This window comes from Jaculus jaculus, chromosome 4, assembly GCF_020740685.1.
Source record: "Jaculus jaculus isolate mJacJac1 chromosome 4, mJacJac1.mat.Y.cur, whole genome shotgun sequence".
Lineage (NCBI taxonomy): Eukaryota > Metazoa > Chordata > Mammalia > Rodentia > Dipodidae > Jaculus > Jaculus jaculus.
Window position 1 is genome coordinate 161,815,223 of NC_059105.1, and position 10,683 is coordinate 161,825,905.

The window sequence follows — 10,683 nt, forward strand, 5'->3', positions numbered from 1 at the left end:
CATTATGTAGTCTCAGGGTGGCCTCGAACTCACGGCCATCCTCCTACCTCTGCCTCTCGAGTGCTGGGATTAAAGGCGTGCGCCACCACGCCCGGCTTTCCTTTCCTCTCTTTGTACCTGGTGAGTTATTCGCCCTTCAGGGCTTGGATGAAATGTGCATTCCTTCTTCAGCCTTTCTGGAGCACAGACAAGTAAAATTGACTGATCCTCTGCTGAAATGAAGAAAGATCCTTCAGGACCCGTGTTGTGAGAGCTTGTTTGGAGGGTCTAGCAGGGGAGCACAGCTATGTGTGTGCCCTTGACGGGAGACTGATCCTCCTCTACTTGGGGAAGCGTGTCCTCTTCACCCAGGTGCGTAGCTTCTAGCCACCCAGATCAGCTGGATCATCCCTGGTGGTCAACGAGGTGACCAATGTCGCAGCCAGATCTCCCTCACATCCCAGGACCGGTGTTTTGGACTAAGCTGTATGGAAGCTTCTATCATGCAATTTGCTCGAATGACTTTACAAGCCATACTATGTGGTAGAAAAGAAGCTAAAAGTCGAGCTGATTCACTGAGTTACTGTAAGAGTTAATTGCTCAGGAGCTAAACTTGTATTTGTCAGCAGATGGGAAAATCCCAAAGAGAGACCTATCCAGAAAGGGCCCAAAGGGATGATAGGAAGGAAAGACAGTTTAAGTTAAAACAAAGTAAAATGGAGTTCATTGTTAGGGTGGCCTGAGTACAGAAATGATTGCTATGCAAATTGTCACATCTTGTTTGTTAACTCACCCCTCCCCTTGGCTATGAAAACTATAAAATGAGGGCTGGAGAGATGGCTTAGCGGTTAAGCGCTTGCCTGTGAAGCCTAAGGACCCCGGTTCGAGGCTCGGTTCCCCAGGTCCCACGTTAGCCAGATGCACAAGGGGGCGCACGCGTCTGGAGTTCGTTTGCAGAGGCTGGAAGCCCTGGCGCGCCCATTCTCTCTCTCTCCCTCTATCTGTCTTTCTCTCTGTGTCTGTCGCTCTCAAATAAATAAATAAAAATTTAAAAAGAAAACTATAAAATGAAAATGAAATCTCAGCTCCAGGTCAGAGCTTCTTTGGAAGGCTACCTCAAGCTCTTTGGCCCCCAGGGTAAATCTACGTTCACTTAAACTGGAGTTGGAGTGATCTTTCTCAAGAATTTCTGCAACTAGACCTGGCTGGAGAGGTAGAGTCTGCCCTAAATTTCCCTCTTTACATTTTAAATATTTATTTATATGACAGAGAAAGAGGGAGAAAGAATGGGCACTCCAGGACCACCAGCCACTGCAAACAAACTCCAGACTTATGCGTCCTCTTGTGCTTATGTGGCTTATGTGGGTCCTGGGGAGTTGAACCGGGGTCCTTTGGCTTTGCAGGCAAATGCCTTAACCTCCAAGCCATCCCTCCAGCACCCTCTTTATACTGTAGTTCACACACTGTATGCAGAGCTTAGAAATAGTGTCTCTACATCTGACATTTATTCTTTGGACCACCATCATTTCTTCCCACCAGAAAACTCCCCGAAGCTCTGCACAAGAACCGCCAACCTGGTGGTGACAGTTGTCAAAGGTCGAGCGTGCCGTTGCTTTTGGCAAGTTCTTGGTTACATCTTGAAGAAGGGCGACAGACTGTAAGAGGGGTCCTTTAGAAGGTGGCCCACGCCTTTAATCTCAGCACTCAGCAGGCTGAGGTAGGAGGCTTGCCATGAGTTTGAAGCCAGCCTGAGACTATTTTTTTTTTCCTGAGAATAGTCCTGAGACTATTTAATTCCAGGTTAGCCTAGACTAGAGTGAGACCCTAACCTCAAAAGACTAAAACAAACAAACAAACAAAAAAAAGAAGTAAGCATTACCTCAGGTGCCATGAGGTATGGTGTTATTGGTCCTAAGACCCAATTCTGACTCCAGACTTTTGTCTGCTGATTAAAACATCTTGGAGCTGAAAGAAAAAAAAAAAGTCTTGGAGCTGGGGCTGGAGAGATGGCTTAGTGGTTAAAGAGCTTGCCTGCCGAAGCCTAAAGACCTATGTTCGACTCTCCAGATCCCACGTAAGCCAGATGCACAAAGGCAAGGAAAGTGCAAGGTCGCACATGCCCGCTAGGTGGCACAAGTGTCTGGAGTTCAATTGCAGTGGCTGAGGCTTTGGCGTGCCAATTCTCTCTCTCTTTCTCTCTCCAAAATGAATAAATAAATAAGCAAATAAATAAAAGTGACAGTGTCTTGGGGTGGGATAGGATAGGTTAACGGAGTCACCGGGAGAGAAAAGAGAGTTCTCTTGACATACCTGTATCTGGGACTTGTTCCTGGGCAGGAGGCTGTATTAGCAGCAGACCATCTTTTCACCTTCCTCAGTCACCTCTCCCAGAATTCCAAAAGACAGCTCCTCCCTTTCCTCCAGCTGCAGCCTCTCCCCTGAAGCCTCTACAAACTGCACTTCGTTACCCCCAGACTTTGCTCCCTCTTACCTCTGATCTCTTTCTTTCTAGAACGTTCCTAAATTTCAACATCCCCCCCCCCCCCCCACTGCATGCTGAATAGGGAAAACATCTTAAGATGTTCAGCTTGCCCGCTGAAGTCAGAGAGAGACAGGAAATGCCAATGTCTTAAGGCATACAGATCTGTTCCGAGTTTTACAGATCTGGGTCAGGGTTTCCCAAGACCCAGGGCTCAGAAACTGAGTGTCTGAGAGAGGCCCTGGAACGGTCTGTAGATGCCTAGAGAAAAGCAAAAGGACAAAAAAGGAGAGAGGGAAGAACTGCAAACGAACTCCAGACGCGTGCGCCCCCTTGTGCATCTGGTTAATATGGGTCCTGGGGAATTGAGCCTCGAACCAGGATCCTTAGGCTTCACAAGCAAGCACTTAACCACTAAGCCGTCTCTCCAGCCCCCCCCTTTTTTCCCTTTTTTCCCTTTTTTTTAAGAAAAAAAGCTAGGCATAGCAATGCACATCTTTAGTCCCAACACTCAGATGTCTAAGGTAGGAGGATCACCATCAGTTTGAGGCAAGTCTGGGGGTACAGACTGGGTTCCAGGTCAGCTTGGGCTAGAATGAGACAGTGTGACCCTGCCTTGGAAAAACAGAAAGAAAAAGGTGTCATTTTAGATAGCTTTCTTCTCCGTCAATTTTGGGACAATAATTTTCTGTGCCTGTTTGCAGTGCCTGGAATTAAAGTATCTGTGTGGCTTTCAGCAAATCGTATAATCTCTTTATGGGCCATGCTTTCCCTAGTGTAAACTGAAATAATAACACCTATTCTGTGGGTTTTAAGAAGATTAAATTAGGGCTGGAGAAACGGCTTAGTGGTTAAGCTGCTTGCCTACAATGCCAAAGTACCCAGGTTCAATTCCCCAGAACCCACGTAAGCCAGATGCACAAGGGGGCACACGTATCTGGAGTTCTTTTGTAGCAACTAGAGGTCCTGGCCAATCTCTCTCTCTCTCTCTCCCCCTCCCTCCATGCCTATTTTTCTCTCAAATAAAGAAATAAAAAGTAAATTTTTTTAAAGATTAAATTATAGCCAGGCATGGTGACACATGCCTTTAATCCTAGCACTCAGGAGGCAGTGGTAGGAGGATCGCTGTGAATTAAAGACCTCCCTGAGAGTAAATAGTGAGTTCCAGGTCAGTCTGGGCTAGAGCGAGACTCTATCTCAAGGAATAAGAAGAAGGAGGAGAAGGAGAAGAAGAAGAAAGAAGAAGGAGGAGGAGGAGGAGGAGAAGAAGAAGAAGAGAAGAGGAGGAGGAGGAGGAGGAGAAGAAGAAGAAGAGAAGAGGAGGAGGAGGAGGAGGAGGAGAATATTTAATCAGTTAGTATGTAAACTTGAGCCTGGCTTATAGCTTTAATCATTGTCTGAGGAAATGAGGGTGGCCCCTTTGGTTCATCCACTTTGGGGGCAGGAGAATTTTCTCCTGAACCTTTCTCAATCAAGCCCACTTCCTATGGGAAGTAAAGCTGCTAGCAAGACTCAGATATGAGGGTAAGTCCAGTGGAAGAGGTATGGGAAAGCAGGACATCTAATTTTTGTATTTTAGAGTAGAATGCAGACAGACAAGTAATTTGTAGAAATATCATGCATTTTGCAATGATAAATATATATAGCTACTCTGTCTCCTCTAATACTCTTGGCCACCCACATAATAGTTATGAGAAAACTTTACATGGGGCCTCGAGAGATGGCTTGGAGGTTAAGGCACTTGCCTGAAAAGCAAAGGACCCAGGTTCGATTCCCCAGGGCGCACGTAAGTCAGATGCACAAGGTGACGCATGCATCTGGAGTTTGTTTGCAGTGGCTGGAGCCCCTGGCACGCCCATTCTCTCTCTCAAATAAATAAAATATTAAATATTAAAAAGAAGGGCTGGAGAGATGGCTTAGTGGTTATGGTGCTTGCCTGCAAAGCCAAAGGACCTCGGTTTGATTCCCTAGGACCCATGTAAGCCAGATGTACAAGGTGGCGCATGCATTTGGAGTTTGTTTGCAAACTGGTGCGTCCATTCTCTCCCTCTTTCTCTCCCTCTCTCTCTCCCTCTCTCTCTCCCTCTCTCCCCCTCCCTCCCTCTCTCAAATAAATAAATAAAATAAAGAAAAGAAAACTTTACACGGGAGATGACTGGTAAGAGAGTCTCACAACGGGTTAGGGACAGAACTAGAGTTTGCACCCCTCCTTGACTCAGTGCTGGGTCCAAGGCATATGCTACAGGTATGCGTCCAGAGCAGAGAATTTCAACACAGCGAGTCAGGAGCCAAGCCTGAGGTTTCCTTAGGACACAGAGGTTTCCTAACAAAAAGCAGGCTGGTCTGGTTCTGTAAGCCTATTGCAAAACCTCCATGCTGAGTCACTGAATCGGCGTCCCTGAAGCTTGTGGAAGCTACCTGATCACTCCCACCCCCTTCAGGAAGTTCAACGCTAAACATGTGACACTGAAAACAAGGAGAAAAAAAAAAAAAAAAAAACAGCCAGTACCTCAAGCTGAAATTATTTTCCTCTAGCGTTGACACAAAAGGATATGGGACAAGAGGCCCAGGTGACACCAAGACAAAGAGAAATAAACTTCAGATGGGCTGAGACTGAGGAAAAGCCAAAGCATTCCTTTTTAGCTCCCACCCCTACACTGCAGAACAACCTTCCTTCCTTCCTCTTTTCTGTAGGACAAAAAAAGAAAATCTCACTGGTTTGGAGCTTGGGGCTCTCTCTCTGTCTGCTCTACCGCCTAGCATTCTCAACTTACTAAAGGTCTCTGTTGCAGTCCGGTTCGCATTGCTGGTAGAAATCACCCAACCAAGAGCAGCTTCAGGGAAAAAGAGATTTATTTTGGCTTACAGGCTCGAGGGGAAGCTCCACGATGGCAGGGGAAAACGATGGCATGAGCAGAGGGTGGACATCACCCCCTGGCCAATAGAAGGTGGACCACAGCAACAGGAGGGTGTGCCAAACACTGGCAAGGGGAAACTGGCTTTAATACCCATAAACCTGCCCCCAACAATACACTCCCTCCAGGGGGCATTAATTCCCATATATCCATCAGCTGGGGAGCTAGCATTCACAACACCTAAGTTTATGGGGGACACCTGAATCAAACCACCACAGTCTCCTTGCTCGTACCAGACGGGTGTGCTGTTTCCAGACTCAGCCTCACAAGGTTCAGGCTCTGTCCTTTTGCTCCCCAAATCTTACATTTGAACTACCCCTAGGAAAAGTGTGGCTTCTTTTGACAAGCCCAGCTGTCCTCCAATTTATTAGGTGATAAATAAATCATATACTCCTGATATGTCCCTTAAGAGCCTTTCTCCCTTTCTTTCTTTCTTTCTTTCTTTCTTTCTTTCTTTCTTTCTTTCTTTCTTTCTTTTTTAATTATTTGAGAGAGGGAAAGAGGCAGACAGACAGAGAGAGAGAGAGAGAGAGAGAGAGAGAGAATAGGTGCACCAGGGTCTCCAGCTGCTGCAAACAAACTCCAGACACCTTGTATCTGGCTTACGTGGGTCCTGGGGAATGGAACCAAGGTCCTTTGGCTTTGCAGGCAAATGCCTTAACTGTTAACCCCTCTCCCCAGCCCCCCTTAACAGCATTTCTATTGCTGGTTTTATATAAACACTTTGTTGTTAGCTTTTCACAGGCTCATATCTTGCCTCTCCAAACATGAGAAGCCGGGTAGCAAGAGCTATGTTAAGTTCTCATTGTATTGCCACACTGTCTTACACAATGTCTGATACCTGGTAGATCTTAATCAAGATTGCAAGGGTTCGTTTTGAAGATGGGCCAATTTTCTCCTTCTACCTGTCTGGCAGTATTAAAAGTATCCTGAGCAGATAGTAAGGAATTTGGTGGTATTTTCTATCATATTATACCTGAAGTTTAGCATTTCAAAAAAAAAACAAATTCTCAGTTGACTCACTGGAAAGGAGGGAAACAAACATTTGTTTAGAACCAACAGTGTATCAGGCACCATACTGGGACATACTTGGACCACTGGAAGAAATTGAGCTAACAGGATCCAAGCAGGGAAGTCCCTGTGTTGGTCTGTTGTGGTTTCTAAAATAGCACCACAGATGGGTAATTAATAAAAACAACCAATCAGCATTTTATTTCTCAGGACTCAGGAGGCGAAGAAATCAAAAATCAAAGTACTGGGCTGGAGAGATGGTTTAGCGGTTAAGCCGTTTGCCTGCAAAGTCAAAGGACCTCTGTCCGATTCCCCAGGACCCACGTAAGCCAGATGCACAAAGTGGCGCATGTGTCTGGAGTTTGTTTGCAGTGGCTGGAGGCCCTGGTGCGCCCATTCCCTCTCTCTCTGTCTCTTTCTTTCTCAATCCCTGTGTCTTTCTCTCTCTCAAACAAATAATAAAACTTTTTTTTAAAATGAAAGTACTGACAGGTTCAATAGCCTGCATGTTCCGGAGGGGAGGGATGTGGGATCCTCACATGTCAGAAGCCAAAAAGGCCAAGTGAGCCAACACTATGTGGAACCTCTTCTTCCTTCATCTTTGTTAGTTTGTTTGTTTGCTTGCTTGCTTGTTTTTTGTTTTGTTTTGTTTTTTCAAGGTAGGATCTCACTCTAGTCCACAATGACTTAGAATTCACTGTGTAGTCCCAGGATGGCCTCGAACTCATGACAATCCTCCTACCTCTGCCTCCCAGGTGCTGGGATTAAAGGTGTACACCACCACGCCCGGCTACCACATCTCAATTTTTTTTTTAATTTTTTTTGTTCATTTTTTATTTATTTATTTGAGAGCGGCAGACATAGAGAGAAAGACAGATAGAGAGAGAGAGAGAGAGAATGGGCGCGCCAGGGCTTCCAGCCTCTGCAAACGAACTCCAGACGCGTGCGCCCCCTTGTGCATCTGGCTAACGTGGGACCTGGGGAACCGAGCCTCGAACCGGGGTCCTTAGGCTTCACAGGCAAGTGCTTAACCGCTAAGCCATCTCTCCAGCCCCACATCTCAATTTTTGAGAAAGTTTCTGTCGTTGAACCTAGAGCTCTCTGATTCAGCTACGGTGCCTAGACAGTGAGCCCTAGGGATCTGCCTGTCCCCATCCCCCTCAACACTAGGATTACGGGCTTGGGCCTCTGTGGGTGGGTACTGATGATCTGAAACCAGGTCTTCATGCTGGCACAGTACTGCACAGGCTGAGGCATCTCCCTAGACCCCTGTAAAGACCCACACTTCTGATACTATAACAACACAACAGCTAAATTTTGGAAGAGACACGTGGCTCCTGGCCGCCCTGGGGTCGCTGCTGCTTGGTTTCCCATAGGCGTCCAGGCAACTACGAAGCAGGGTCTTGAGTGGCCGTGAGTGCGATGGGAAGAAACAGCCGGGAGGCTGTGTCAGAGGACAGACAGCTTGTTTATTTGTTGGGGGAACGGGCTTATAAGCGTTCATGTACTGGCTGGGAAAAGGTAAGGGTCACAGGGGGATTGGCTGTGTGAAGGCTGCTGGCTGATACCTCATTAACATATAGGGACCTTCCAGGTGAGCAGTAAAAGGTCACATGTCCACAGAGAAACCAAATCCTAAGTGTGATCAGGATGTCCAGGTGCCCCAGGTGAAGGGAGAGAGCAGGGGACCCCTCCTGCTGGTCTCAAGGCAAGATTGTCGGGGTCTAGGCCGAGGTCCCTTAGCCGTACCTGACAGCTCAGGTCTACTTTAGCCTCTGGTGGCTGGGGGCCCCTAACTGTGCCCAACAGAGACACATTCAAGCCACAGCAGTTCCTAAAAGCCTGGACTCCGTTTCCCCAGTGTCCTCCAAACAACTACAACAACAAAACACCTCCCTTTTTATTCATAAACAGCTTCAAGAGGAAGTAGAAGGAGATCAGGTTAATACAGAGGCTTCTCCAGCCATAAAATACAGTGAAAACTGGAAACGGGACATAGATGCATCAACACATTCTCTGACGGCATAAGCAGTCACTTTTCCACTCGGGAAATGGAAGCCATATTGAGGGAATGCAGCCAGATATCTTATTTCTAGCAGTTATCTTGGCCACTTGGCACTGCAGATCTTGGCCAAAGTGGCCTGGATCGTGCACTCAGAAGCCACTGTTGTCAATCCTAAGAGGATTTCTTCCCAGTGAAATACTGACTGTAGCTCCTGGGCTACCTGGGTCGAGTTAGAATCTTGATAACATATGTTTAAAGATTCCAAAGAGCGGGCTGGAGAGATGGTTTAGCGGTTAAGCGCTTGCCTGTGAAGCCTAAGGACCCCGGTTTGAGGCTCGGTTCCCCAGGTCCCACGTTAGCCAGATGCACAAGGGGGCGCATGCATCTGGATTTCGTTTGCAGAGGCTGGAAGCCCTGGCGAACCCATTCTCTCTCTCTCCCTCTATCTGTCTTTCTCTCTATGTCTGTCGCTCTCAAATAAATAAATAAATAAATAAAATTAAAAAAAAAAAAAAAGATTCCAAAGAGCCAAGGGTAACCCACACCTTTAGTCTCAGCACTCAAGGTTGAGTTGGGAGGTTGAAGTAGCGTGGCTGGAAGTTTGAGGCCAGCCTGATACTATATAGCAAATTCCAGGTCAACCTGGGCTAGAGTGAGACCCTACCTCGCAAAACCAAAAGGAATAATAAATAGGGCTGGAGAGATGGCTTGGCAGTTGAGGTGCTTGCTGGCAAAGCCAAAGGATCCAGGTTCGATCCCCCGGTACCCACGTAAAGGCAGATGCGCAAGGAGGCGCACGCATCTGGAGTTCGTTTGCAGTGGCTGGAGGCCCTGGTGCGCCCATGCTCTCTATCTGCCTCTTTCTCAGTTCTCTCAAACAAATAAGTGAAATAAAGATAAATAAATAAACAAATCAAGATTCCAAAGAAATGTTCACGAAAGCCACAGTTGAGAAGCCCTGACCTTTGGCACTGATGTCTTAGCAGATCGGAAGGAAGCTGATTCTGACTATCATCTTCATGCCCAGGCTTAACCAACCCCGGCCTCAGGCCATTCCGCTTTGCAGGTGGTGGGGAAGCCAATGGATTATGACAAGTCAACTCCCCTGCTCTGTCTACTGGTCCCTGCTTTCATCTCAAACGCAGGCTCCTCTTCCTAACCACGAGCTCATCCTCAGCCTGCTGATACTTCTCTGTGTGTCCCTGTTGTGAGCCAGCACTGGCCAGGGCACACTCACCCTCTACCCTGTAGCATGCATCCTCCTAGAGTTCAGGTCTTAAGTGTCTCCCACAGGGCATATGGATGGGCACAGTCCTCACCAAGACACTTCTGGAAATTGATGGAACCCACAGGAGGTGGCGCCCAACAGAAGGAAGTTGGATCAGGTGACATGCCATTAAAGGGAATGGTTGGGGGGATCCTGGCCCCTTCATCTTCTTCTTTCTTTTCTTTTGCTTTTTGAACCATATGGTGTCTTACTGTTCCCACTGATGCCATCAGATGCTGGGGAGCAGTGGATCCAATCAGATCAACCAGTCACTGACTGTAACCTCAAAAACTATGAGCCAAAGTACAATTTTTCTCTTTATAACCTGAACTGTTATTTTTTTGTGGGATATTTTGGGGGGAGGTCTTTTATTTATTTATTTATTTTTTTGGTTTTTCAAGGTAGGGTCCTGCTTTAGCCCAGGCTGACCTGGAATTTACTATGTACTCTCAGAGTGGCCTTGAACTCGTGGCGATCCTCCTACCTCTGCCTCCATCTCATGTATTTGATAAAGCAATTGAATGCTGTTTAGCACACAGGCCCTCAGATGTGCATAAAATCGTAGACTCTCTGGAGGCATAAGCTATTCTTTGTAATTTTTTTTTTATTTATTTATTTGAGAGTGACAGACACAGAGAGAAAGACAGATAGAGGGAGAGAGAGAGAATGGGTGAGCCAGGGCTTCCAGCCTCTGCAAACGAACTCCAGACGCATGCGCCTCCTTGTGCATCTGGCTAACGTGGGACCTGGGGAACCGAGCCTCGAACCGGGGTCCTTAGGCTTCACAGGCAAGCGCTTTAACCACTAAGCCATCTCTCCAGCCCTCTTTTTCTTTTTAAGACACTTTTTTTAACTTTATTTTTTTATTTTTTATTTTTTTGGAAGTAGGGTTGCACTCTAGTCCAGGCTGACCTGGAATTCACTATTTAGGCTGGCCTCAAACTCATAGTGATCCTCCTACCTCTGCCTCTGGAGTGCTGGGATTAAAGGCGTGTGTCACCTATTTCTTTATTTTTGAGAGAGAAAC